The sequence below is a fragment of the Alosa alosa genome, chromosome 5 (genome assembly GCF_017589495.1).
Source record: "Alosa alosa isolate M-15738 ecotype Scorff River chromosome 5, AALO_Geno_1.1, whole genome shotgun sequence".
Lineage (NCBI taxonomy): Eukaryota > Metazoa > Chordata > Actinopteri > Clupeiformes > Clupeidae > Alosa > Alosa alosa.
In genome coordinates, this window is record NC_063193.1 from 15,163,781 (window position 1) to 15,175,969 (window position 12,189).

Genomic DNA, 12,189 nt, shown 5'->3' on the forward strand with positions numbered 1-12,189 from the left:
CGCTGAGCGCAACGGTGTGACAGGTGCGGGGAGAAGAGAGGGGGGTAAAGAGAGAAACAGAGAGAGAGAGACAGAGAGAGAGAAGGGAGAGAGAGAGAGAGAGAGAGAGAGAGAGGAGAGACCTGCTAGAGGCATCAGCCAATAGAGCCACAGTGGCCCACACTGCGAGGTGACACACATCTCGTGCACACACACAGACACAGACACAGACACACACACACACACACACACACACATAAACACACATTGCCCTGTAATATAGATTGAGGCCGCAACCGGCTGCAGTAAAAAATCTTGAGGGCTTCATTTCACTGCAGCAGAGAGACACCTTGTTTGGAGGAGACAGCTGAGGATGAGCTCTTGGCACCTGAACAGCGGGGCTGGGAACATCAGGGCATCTGCAGCACAATGCCAGGACATGTGCCAGGGACGACGGTTGAGAATGTTGGTGGTGGTGGTGGTGCTGCTGCTGCTGCTGGTGGTGCTGGTGCTGGTGGTGGGGCTGAACTGGAAGAATAGATTTATTGTGTGGAGGTCCTGTGTGACAGCACCAGACTTTGTAGAGTGTTCACTGCCTTGGGGCATGTGAGTGTGTGTGTGTGTGTGTGTGTGTGTGTGTGTGTGTGCTCCTGTTGAAGTGCCAGGGCAATCTTGTGAATCAGAGTCTGTTTGGGTGTGTGTGTGTGTGTGTGTGTGTGTGTGTGTTTGTTTGTGCTTGTGTTTGTGTGTGTGTGTTCACTTATGTGTTCAAGCATGTGCGATGATGGGCAGTTTGTGCGTCATGGCCATGTGCATCCTCGTCACATCTTCTAATGAAGGCCGAAGGGACTGTTGATATGATACCGCTGTTACAAGGGAAGGGGGGCAAGATTACAGTGTCCCCCATTTGTTTAGACAGAAAATAATGAGTCACCAGGATTTGGCAAGAGATGCCGTGTGTTAATATATCTGTTGGAAGACAAAGATGGCTATCATAGTAAGGATTTATACTTCGGCTTCCTGCCTGTTTGACTGCAAATGGACTGGAGACGCTGAGAGGTGCTCCTGCTGTCTGTGGCGCTCCATGCTCTCCCTTTAGATAAGAGTGCCATCCAATGGTTAGAGGCTGTAACTGCAGGAACCGTGGCAGCAAGCATGGTGGACTTCCAGCCCGCTACCACATAAATCCCATTAATGGAGCTCGCAGTGGGTGGCTGTAATCATTTAGAGTTTTACATGCAAATACAGCCCCCCTTTCAACCCAGCCAAATTACCCTTGGGTCAGACGGCTGAAAGCTTGATAAACATATCTCCATTTTCTTCTCCCAGCCATTACTTACACGCTTCCTATTTGGGCGTTGTGCTTTTCTCCACAGACCCATTTAGACAGCCGACACTCGAGCAAAGTCCCTTTGATCTGATAACACCAATAAGAGCCCCCATCTCGAAACAGTTCACTAGGGGGCGATATTTAACCCCAGCAGTGCTTTGTGTGGCCAAATTGAGTTGAATCGATTCGTAGCATACTGGTGCAGTGCTAGTGTGAAAGTGAGTTTATCAAAGGCCTGAACTGATTATGTCTTCATGGGAGGTTATGGATTCTTTTAAGGAGAGCCGGGTTGATTGGAGGAGTGCATGGCCCAGAGAGAGGATCCAGAATACCTGTCGGCCTGAATTGTGACAGTGATAGGGTATTCATAGTCCTGAGATAAAACCGCTCAGGGTGCACCTATTTTTTACTGCCTCGCCATGGGAATGCTCTCTGTATATCCTTTGTACTACTTTGCATATTAGTGGGCCGCTTAAAAAGCAAGGCTGAAGAAAGAAATGGCTGAAGAGAAATAAGTAGATCTGGTTTGTCACAAGCGTAGTTAACAAAATGTCCGTAGTATGACTACACTGTGAGACAGAAGAGCAAATGTAGCATGAGTAGCCTAATGCCCAGGTAAATTGTGCACCTACACTGTTACCTACGCCGAAGTTTTAGCTTGTGCTTGTCTACAGTGTTGCTTGGATTTCAGAGGGATTTTGTGGGGTGTGAGGCAACAAATCTTTGGTTTAGTTTTTGTTTTCACTTTGGTGCACTGACATGACTCTGTGCCGTCTCCTGTTGTCTTGTATCATGCAGCACTGCATCATTTATTGATCTTTAAACGGAATCCTCCGGCGTAAAATGCATGATGCAAGCGCTCGGCAACACGGGGGGAAAATTCCCCAAATCCCAGAACAGACACTGAGATGATGCTGTACCTTAGTAAGCAAGGTTTACAATCTGGAACAGCCTATTGCTATTTGCAGTCCTTTGGAAATCAAATACAATTATGGGCACGGTGACGTTCATGAGCACATTTTCTGATATCACAAAAGAATGTTCGAAATCTAGGCTACATAGCATTTATGGTTCACTAAACCCATTATATTGGCATAGCTATTACACTAACATTTTGTAACTACTGTAGGTGCTGCCTTTCTTGGCCAGGGCTCGTTTGGAAAAGAGACATCTGTCTCAATGTGAGTATCCTGGTTAAAAAAGGATGAATAAAGAAAAAAGGAAAAAAAAACATGCAAGTAACAGGTATTGTGTCAACTACTGGCCTTGACAGCACCTAAAAAGTAGTCATTTATTTACAGTACATGAAAGAGATCATCAGCATTCAGCTCTGTGTCCTTTCAGCCAGCCAGCCAGACAGTCCGTCAGTCAGTCAGGCACCCAGAGCAGTGATTAAAACACGGCTGTAACTCCATTAGACAGCCTAGTTCCTTTGACAACTCATTTTTCAACACTCTCGCTGGAGAGAAAGGTTATGGTGCCGGATTACAATTTACAGATCAATGTGCTCCCACTGTTTCTCTCTGTCCCTGTCATCTTTTTCTGTTGATCTCTACTACAAAGCAGAGGGGGGAGACTTTTATGTTAGTCAAGGCTGCAGAAGATTTGTGCCAAACGCTAGACTGGGAGTGTTTTTTAGAAACTAGAAAGTTGGAGAAATTAAGTTGGAGAAAGTTATTTTTCTGTGATGGATGTAATCATGAATGACAGAGGCGGTGGTAGGGTCAGAACTGAAAAAAGTCCTACTACATCAAAGTCTGTGTTAAAACCATTGATTAATGTGGTATTGTGGTCTTGATAGGATCCAGTCTAAAGCGCTAGAGAGTTTGTAATGTTCCCTGCTGATAGATTGATTGATTGACTGTAATTAACTTCTGAAAAACTGCAACCTGTTCATACAGTAATGGATGAAGGGGATGGCAAGTTAATGTGGACTAACTTTATGGTAATACATTATCAATGTAATGGTAATTAACATGTTATAAATGGCAAATGAATGTACAGTAGTATTTATGTTGTGAAAATAAATTGTTGAGAAAGCTCAAACTTTTACCTTTTCTCAACTTTCAACTAGGTTGACAAGTTTGGAGTTCTGTCAAGTGGGATTGTTCTTGTCCACCTAATTAAAACAAAAAAACATTTATGGCACCTGGTATTTCTAGGAAGTCTCCCGACACTGTTCAGCTTCTAAGATTGGACAGGATTGGATGTGCTCAGTATAGCCACGAGAAAAGAAAGGCTGACCTGTCACCTTCAAATCACATGAGGCATGATGGGACTTAAGTACATATCACAAATTAACAGGGTTTCTATCAGGGGAAATAAGTCGGCCTTATTTGCAAATTGCAAAGCAATAGTTTGTGTTATGGCACAGCTCTTGTTCTTTCCAACCGTGTTAACCAAAGTCAATAACAGCACTCAAAATTCAAGAGAACTCCAAAATCTAAAGCATTTTACCTTGACAATTTGAAAGTTCTCAACATTTCAGTTTTGTAACAGTGAATATGCATTTAAAAATGTAACTGTTCAACAGAGGTCTCAGCAGCTAATCACATTGCAAGGATGAACCAGTGGAAGTCTTTCCACATCAGGTATCAGATATTACATCACTGAAAGATTTCATCATGCTTAAAGTAGGTCTCAGCTCAACCAGCCGAGGTCTAATCAAATCATGTTTAAATACTGTAATATTATACTGTAACCTATAAGCTGTATGTTATTCAATTCTTTCTGCATCATCTACAGTAAATGCTCTTTATCTTTCCATTTACACCATTTGCCATTACAGCTAGGCAAAACATTAAAGGGATTGCATAATTTGTTTTGTTTTATAAGTACGTCAGCATTTCGTAAATATTAATAAGACAACGTGGGTCTCTGGCAATGGAACTATTTTCAATTAGCCTGCAGCTGTTGTACAGTATGCTCTCCCTAATTATCTCTAATTTATAATCACTCTGTGATTGAAATATTCAGTTAAACGTGAAAAGGAACAGCTACAACTACAAAAGCTAATCACAAAAAGACATTTTACAGTTTAGCTAGATGATACACCTGCAGATTGTGAAATAGTCATTGTGTATCAAGTGAGGGTAGCCTGATTATGCCCATGTTCATGACTGCTGACTGCATTGACTAGACACATCTGTAGAATTGGATGGATAGAAATGGATCTTATATTGTGTGTGATGTTACACAATGGCTCTTATATTGTATGGTGTTACACATTGGAAGAGCTTTCAATAATTTATAGCAAGCCCATGTGTATTAACGATCTAGGCAAGAACTGAAGATTTGAAGGGGTGGTAGATTGGCCTCTGTTGTACTATCGACTTAATGGATCAAAACAGTAGGGTGCCAAGTTGGCTTTCATTCTACTCCCTTGAAGTCTGTGACTTCAGGCCTATTCTTTTTCATTAGCAGCCAAGTAGCTGAACCATTGGTAATATCAGGGGCCTCATGTTTGTTCTAATTTTAAATAATATTAATTTCCCTGTGCATAGGTGTTTATGCCTATATGTCAAATGCTTATGTTTTCAATCATGTACATTGGAATAGTGCCCTAGATGTGAGATGAGAAGGGAAAATACTCTTGTAACTTGTCTGAAATAGTCAGCTCTTGAGATAACAGCAAGATCCAAAAGAAAACTTGATTGGCTTAAAAGTGAGCTCCTGAGGCTGTGATTGTGATCAAATTAAGGCCCGGCAAGGACAGTTAAAAGATCTCCTGCTTTCCCTGCTATTCTCAAATGAAAAGGAATGATTTAGAAGAAACAGGTCAAAATGTAGTAATCTTAAAAAAAGATAATCTAATCATTTTTTATTTAATTTTGAGGCAGAGAAAAGACAAATAAAACATTTCCTCTGGGTACAGACTATAATTATTTATTCCACTGCTTCTTACAGGAGGCCTAGTGTGCTGTTATACCAGTTATCTGAACCAGGGTCATTATATATTGGCTTGAAGTCCTGTATATCAGCTGTGAAATACATTACAGTGAATAGAGAAGATGGAGTGTCTGAGCTGATGACAGTAGCTACAAGAGCACAAGATGAAAATCATAGATTGATATTACTATAAAATAGTCATTTTTTTTTCTGGTTGGAGGCATGATGGTCTGCTAACCAACACAAAACTCATCCTCAACTCAACCTCAACTCATTTTCTATGTAAATAGTGAAGTATGACTTACTTAGGAAGTAGGCTACAGTATGTCAAAAAAGTTTCCATGACCATGCACTCACAATGCTACACAATATTAGGCGCATTTGTCCATACCTTCATGGTATTCAAAGGGACCTCCTGATATGAAATAAAATATCTTCCAACCACCTCCTCAGCATCCAGACTAACGTATCAGCACCCATCACTTTCTGATAAGCCAATTATTACCTGGGGTTTTCAAGCTGTGTCAGGTTACTTTCCTCACTGTCAGATTGTCCAGCAAAAGGCCTCCACAGTTATGACCCGAGGCTGAGAGCACTGCCCAACAGTCTGTCACCACCAGCTGGGGTAATTAGTCCCTTTCCGAGGCCAAGACAGTCGGCCCTTTCTGTCTCCCCCATCAGCCATCAGCCCTCTGATGTAAATGAGAGTGCCCATTATCCAACCTCCATCCAAACTAATTCCAGCGTCTAGACCAGCTTATTGATTCCTGTTTGTGCTTCCAGTGTTTTTCCCCCATTGCCAGCAATGCAGGACCTCATGATTGCTTTTCCACAAGTGAAACTTGTGCCAGAGAATAAATACATACTTTACTCACGGGGCCTAATTGGCAATGGTCTCGGTACATTGAGTGCAATCGCAAAGCCAGTCCTGTCTTACTAGAATGGAAAAAACACCAAAAGCAATTGTTTTTGTTGTCAATTATCATAATAGACAAACCCTGTTCCTACTGAGACTATGAAGATGTTCTAGGGAGCCGCAAGTCATGGTGAAAGCAACAGATATATTTAAGTTCAAATACACACAAGTTTGTGCTGAATTAGAAAATAGGACGTGAATTCAATCTAACAGGTTGGCCTCCTCTCCACATCTCTCTCCTGTCACTCAGCAGGTGGATCCAGTTGACCAAAGGGGACGTGAAGGTGGGCTTCCCCCAGAGTACGAGTCCTTGTTCCTGCTTGTGATGAGAGGTGGACCGCTGAAAGAAGCCTTTCCTCTATCAGAGAGAGGATGCTCCCTTTGAGAGATTGGGTCCCCCACACTCCTCTTGCCCCATTCACCGCCAGTCTCGTCAGACAAGCCGTCACTCAGCGAGATAAGCTTGATGTGTGTGTGTGTGTGTGTGTGTGTGTGTGTGTGTGTGTGTGTGTGTGTGTATGTGTGTGTGTGTATGTGTGTGTGAGTGTGTGTGTGTGTGTGTATGTGTGTGTGAGAGAGAGAGAGAGTCTATGTGTGCATTTGTACATTTGTGTATTTGTGTCTGTGTATATATGCATATCTTTATGCTTATTTTCGTCTCTGTGTGCAACAGTGTCAATAGTCCCCTGTGTCTCCCCACCACAAACAACAGCTCCATAGGTCCCTTTTCAGTGCAGGTTTATTAAACCTGTCAATAGCATTGTGGAGAAGAATGCTTTGTGCAGGCTGATATTCATGGCTAAAATTCCTACGGAGATGAATGATGTGTGATGGCCAAGTAAGGAGGGATGGTAATTGGCATGGAATCTGATAGTGGCCCTGGTTGGTTTTCAAACTCAACACCCAGACCCACGCCCAGTTACGCCAGCAGGGGGAAATCTTTGCCTCTGAAAAATCAACAGGTTGATCCCAGGCCCTCGTGGAAGGAGGAAGGGAGAGAGAGAGAGGAGGAGAGGGGAGGGGAGGTTCAGCATATTTCTATCAGAGCTGGAGGAGGAAATGCCAACATGTGCAGCCTATTTTGCATGTTAGTCACAAGCACAAACAAGCACAGACATGCACAATATGCTGCCAGGCGAAGTGATCAGGCGCACCTGTGTTCCTGTCAACACTGCTGGCGTTCAAAGCACATGTTTTATGAGCCTATACCGTTAGTGTATCCGCTGTAGGATAAACTGAAGAGGCTGACTCCAAACCTCAGATGGAACAGAAAGCAGTGTACAGTATGTAGTTTAACTAAGGATACTGAAAGCAGTGTTTCAATTACATCTTTACGATGACATAATTTTTGGAATATAGTAAATACTTGGAATACAATACTTTAATCACTTTAATAACTTAAAAATTACAGTAGTGGGTAATTATAAACTTGACAATATTGCTTAATACAAGCCTTTGATACAACCTGCAGTATGCAGTACATTACATTCTGTCAAGTTCACTTTCAGCTCATCTAAGCAGTGTAAAGTAAATTTCAGGTAGTAAATGAATAACACATTGAGTTTTATGATTTATATTTTTTCCAATTTCATAACATGTCTGCCAATATTCCTCTGAGCATGGATCCACTGACTCATCAGCCTGGCTCAGGGCAAGATGAGGCACCACGCACAGAGCCTCACACAGATTAGCCAACATCAACTGTAAATGAGACCCACAGTACATTCATCTATTTACGCGTCCTCCTCTCCAAGCGCTGGCCCCAGGTGCCTGCCTTCAGACTGCGCTATATGATAGCCACCTCCAGGCCCCTGACAAACCCCAGGCCTGACCCGTGTATTTATGTTCTCTTAAGGGCCTCGGAGGATGAGGTAGCTGCTGCTGCTGCTGCTGCTGCTGCTGCCCGAGGCGGGCGGGCGGCCCCCTTGCCTCGCCTGGCGCGTGCACAAAAGAGCTATAGCCAGCCAGCCGGAGGTTCCCCACCACCGCTGGCAGCGCACGGACTCGGTCCAGGTCTGGTGCCACTGCAGGCGGGCCGTGACTTTGATGAATAGGCCCAGGCTTTTTTCTGGGGGTTGGGGTTGGGGTGGGGTGTGGCGGGGTGGTTGGTGGATGGGAGGGAGGGGGGCTGACTCATCTGTAGCCGGAGCTGAGGAGGAGGAGGAGGAAGAGGAGGAGGAGGAGGCCGAGGAACACTGGCGGCCTGTCTGGGGGAGCTGAGGCACCTGGGGCTGTTGATTAATAGGGCAGAGGGCCGCTGCCTCCCTTACCTCACGCTATCTCTCCCCTGAATTTGGGAAAATAAACGGGAGCAGTCTGCTAACAGGACAAAAGAGAGGAGGATGAGAAGGACAAGAAGAAAAATAAGAAGAAGGGAAAGAGAGAAAGAGAGAGACGGAACACCTCTGATTCCCCCACTGCCCACTGTGTGATGGCTCAGCAAGGTTCGGATCTTCACAAGGCTTCGGTCCGACTAATGGTATCACTGTCAACCTGCGTTTTTTCCTGCGTATGTGTGCGTGTTATTGTCCCTGCGGTCTTTAAACGCTGCTGAAAAGACTGTGATTGTCATCCCCATTGTCACAGTGGAGTGGAGGTGCTCGAGAAAGTGAGGCGACCCGAGCAGAATCGCAGGTCGATGCTCAGGAGGATTTTTCCATTATTCTCCGCCTCGGCTCTGTGGGCCTGGAACCCCCCCCCCCCCAGCCCCGCTCTGTCAACCCTGCTATTGGAAATGACAAGCCCAGTAAGCTTCATTTTGAACTTTGGCTGCTTCCAAACCGCAAGAGGCTCTCCCTGTGGAGCCCAAAAACCAGTGAGCAAGCAATGTAACCCTCCACCCCAACCCCACTACTACCACCTTCAACACACACACACACACACACACACACACACACACACACACACACACACAATGCAAGCTGGAGTGACACTTGAGTAGACCCAATTGGAAAGGCTTGACAGGGCTGATATTGGCGCAGTGCAGAGCCAGGGTTGAAAAGCTTTTAAAAAGTCACAGAAAAAAAAGAAACTGTTCAAAAACTTGAATTCAGCAGGTGATGTAATATATGGAAATATCTGCCCTATGAGCAGAAGACGATTGCACCGGAGCTGATGACACACAGTTCTTAATTCAAAGAGCGAAGTCAATCCCCTGCAGTTCTTAACGCGTTTGACAACAGGCAGTGGTGCAATAGTTCACGCCCTTGCTTTTAACATTGCATGTCATTTCCATTTTGATTACCACTTGCGTCTATAAAAGCAAATTGGCTGAGGGACAGCCGTTTTGTTTGGTCAAGGCCTGTCCTGTCCTCTTGGGTGGCCTTCCATGGCCCTTCACAGCCGGCCTTTTTTTGGGAGCTGCTCAGTCAAATTCACTCCATTAACTGACACTTGTCAACACAGTGTGGCAGTCTTGGTTTAATTTGAAACCTACAAAAAAGGTGGAGTAAGGGGGAAGGAAAGACTGAAGAAGAATCAAAAGATAAAAAAGGTTTATTATTAAAAACAACAACAGCACACTCCTTGAGGTCCACTCAGGCCTGTCGGGAGTGGACACTCAGTTCGCTCGTCCTGTCATCAGGACCCTGGCCGTTGGCTAAATGCCTCCCCGCCCTCAACCCCCACCCTGGCAGAGAGGTGTGCTAGGGGGCTGACAGTGGGCTTTGTGTCTCCCTCCCCACCCCCCGTGATGGATGGGTTCATGGGCCAGGCCACAGCATTGTACAGCTCCGGCCAGAGAGTCCTCCTTTGCCTGCCCTGACCTGTTGATCTTTATCTGACCGCAGAGTCAATCAGAGCTGCGCTGACCACAGCCTGTGAAAGGACAAGCAACCTGATCTGTCCATAACCCCCTCAGAGAGAAGGAGGGTGGAGGGAGGAGGGGACCCAGGTACGCTCAGTGGAATTTAATTAGCCAGCCGAGACAGTGGCACCGCCAAAGCCTTAATGGGGACTCACTCGAATGAAAAGTGTCCTGGGTGCTAAAACACAAAGCGCTCATGTGAGCAAGTTGCGACTGCTCCAAGCCATAGAAGGACCCAACCCACTGTAGAGGAGTCATATCCTATCCAAGCGCTATCGTCCTCTGTATCTGTGTCGATCTTGTCCACCAGTCCATCCATCATGGTCCAGGTATTTGTGTTCGCCAGTGGTTAACCGCAGTGAGGACAGGCCCCATGTTGCTCTGTCAGAGTGCAGGTAATGCCTTTACCGCTCTTCCTCCTCCACTCCATCTTCCTCCACACACAAACACCAGGCGTTGATACTCGAACAAACACTCAGCGCCCCACTTTGCATTTGCATGTGAAGACGAGATGGATCGGCCTCCGTCCTCAGTGCGAGGACTACAGAGCATGAAATAGGAAGCTGTTTATCTCTTGTGTTGCACCTTTCCTTCGACGAATCACCTCTTTTTTATCTGAGTGAGAATGAATGGGGGGGCTAATTGACTTCTCTCCCTCTCTTTCCTCTCTCACTCTCTCTCTCTCTTCCTCTTTCCTTCCTCTCTCTCTCTTTCTGATAAATGGCAGAAATACAGCCCATAATGACTCGTCTCCGGCACTAATTAGCCGGTGGGGGCCAGCAGAGGCGGCTCTCCCTCAGGCGCGCGGTGGGAGAGCGCCGGTGCTTGTGAGGACGGCTGCCCCCGGCACGCTGGCATGGAAAAAAGATCAGCTGCGGAGGGGAACGACACTTTTTCCATAAATTTCACAAGAGGCAACGCTTGAGAGCAAGCCTTGACAACCGCTGTCATGCTCGCCATTCCATCAAGAAAAGGGATGGAAATAAATTACGCCCCAACCTCCCCCCGCCCCCCAAAGTGGCTTTTCTGTCCAGATATGCGTTCACCCCATTTCACTTTGGTTCACAAGAGTACGTCGGGGGGGGGGGTGGATGGCTGAGGACCTACAGCAGCTCCCCACAGCGAGAAGCTTGAAGCTTAGCGCATGGCTCTGTGAATCTATTTCACTGGAGAGGAGACCCCACCTTCACCCTGCAGCATGTGGGAAAGACAGCTCTGTCTAGCCCCAATGATGGCAGTGAGATGGAGGATACAGCACAGAAAGAGAGTGAGAGAGAGAAAGCGAAAGAGGGGGAGAGACAGACGGAACACGAGGGTGGAGCGAGGCGAGAGAGCGTCCTTTTCCCTCCCAGGCCAATCCGATCTGACCCCGAGGCCGAAAAAAGAAACATTAGTCATGAATTTATAGGTTCCAGGTTAACAAGGTCCGGCTCTTAGAAAAACAGCTCATCCCCGAGATGCTGTAAATAACCAGAGGGGGAGAGGAGAGCGCTGGCGGGCCCGGTCTTGAACGGGAGTGCTGCGCCGGTGGAAACGCGGTCATGGTGAAATAGGAACCATGCGCCACAGAGCGGACCAGCGGCTCGGAACACCGGCAGACGTCCCTCTCCCCTCCTCATGCGGGCGGGCAGGCAGCTGCGTGAGGCGAATGGCGCTGGTGGGGGAAGAGACGCCCGCACCTTCCATATGGTTTTAATATCAGGCCCGCCGGCCACTTGATATATGGCTCAGTACTCGAGGCCCTTTTCAATGAAACAGCCAAATCATCCTGTAAAACCGGCGGTATGTGGCCACCGAGTTGGTATAATCCAGTTTGATGCTAACTGTCCCACACACAAAATAGATTGTAAAATGTTACAGTAGCAATGTGCTTGCTCCTCCCACCACAATGTATTCTCCACCAGATTTCCCCTTAACTCCCCCCCCCCCAAATCACTTCTGGCCTGTTTCACACCACTGCCAAAATTCCAGCAGAGCTTGCGGTCGTCCATTCTGGAATATTCTTAGCATTCCGTTCAACAAAAATTCTATATAGATAACCCTAATTGTGGTTACAAATGGTTTTGCGGTTAAAACCCCATCTGTTGCAGAAAAACGTTATACTAAAACAGAGACGTCACTCAGCCAAAGGCCAGCAAGCCCCCACATGAGCCTCCCTGGAGCTGATCCCTCCTGTCCCTCTCCATCACCTCTGGGTGACCTCTCCCCCTGTCAGGTAGGTCTCCACAGTGTCACTGACCCCCTCACCTGAGGGACTGGTACGGGGCAGGC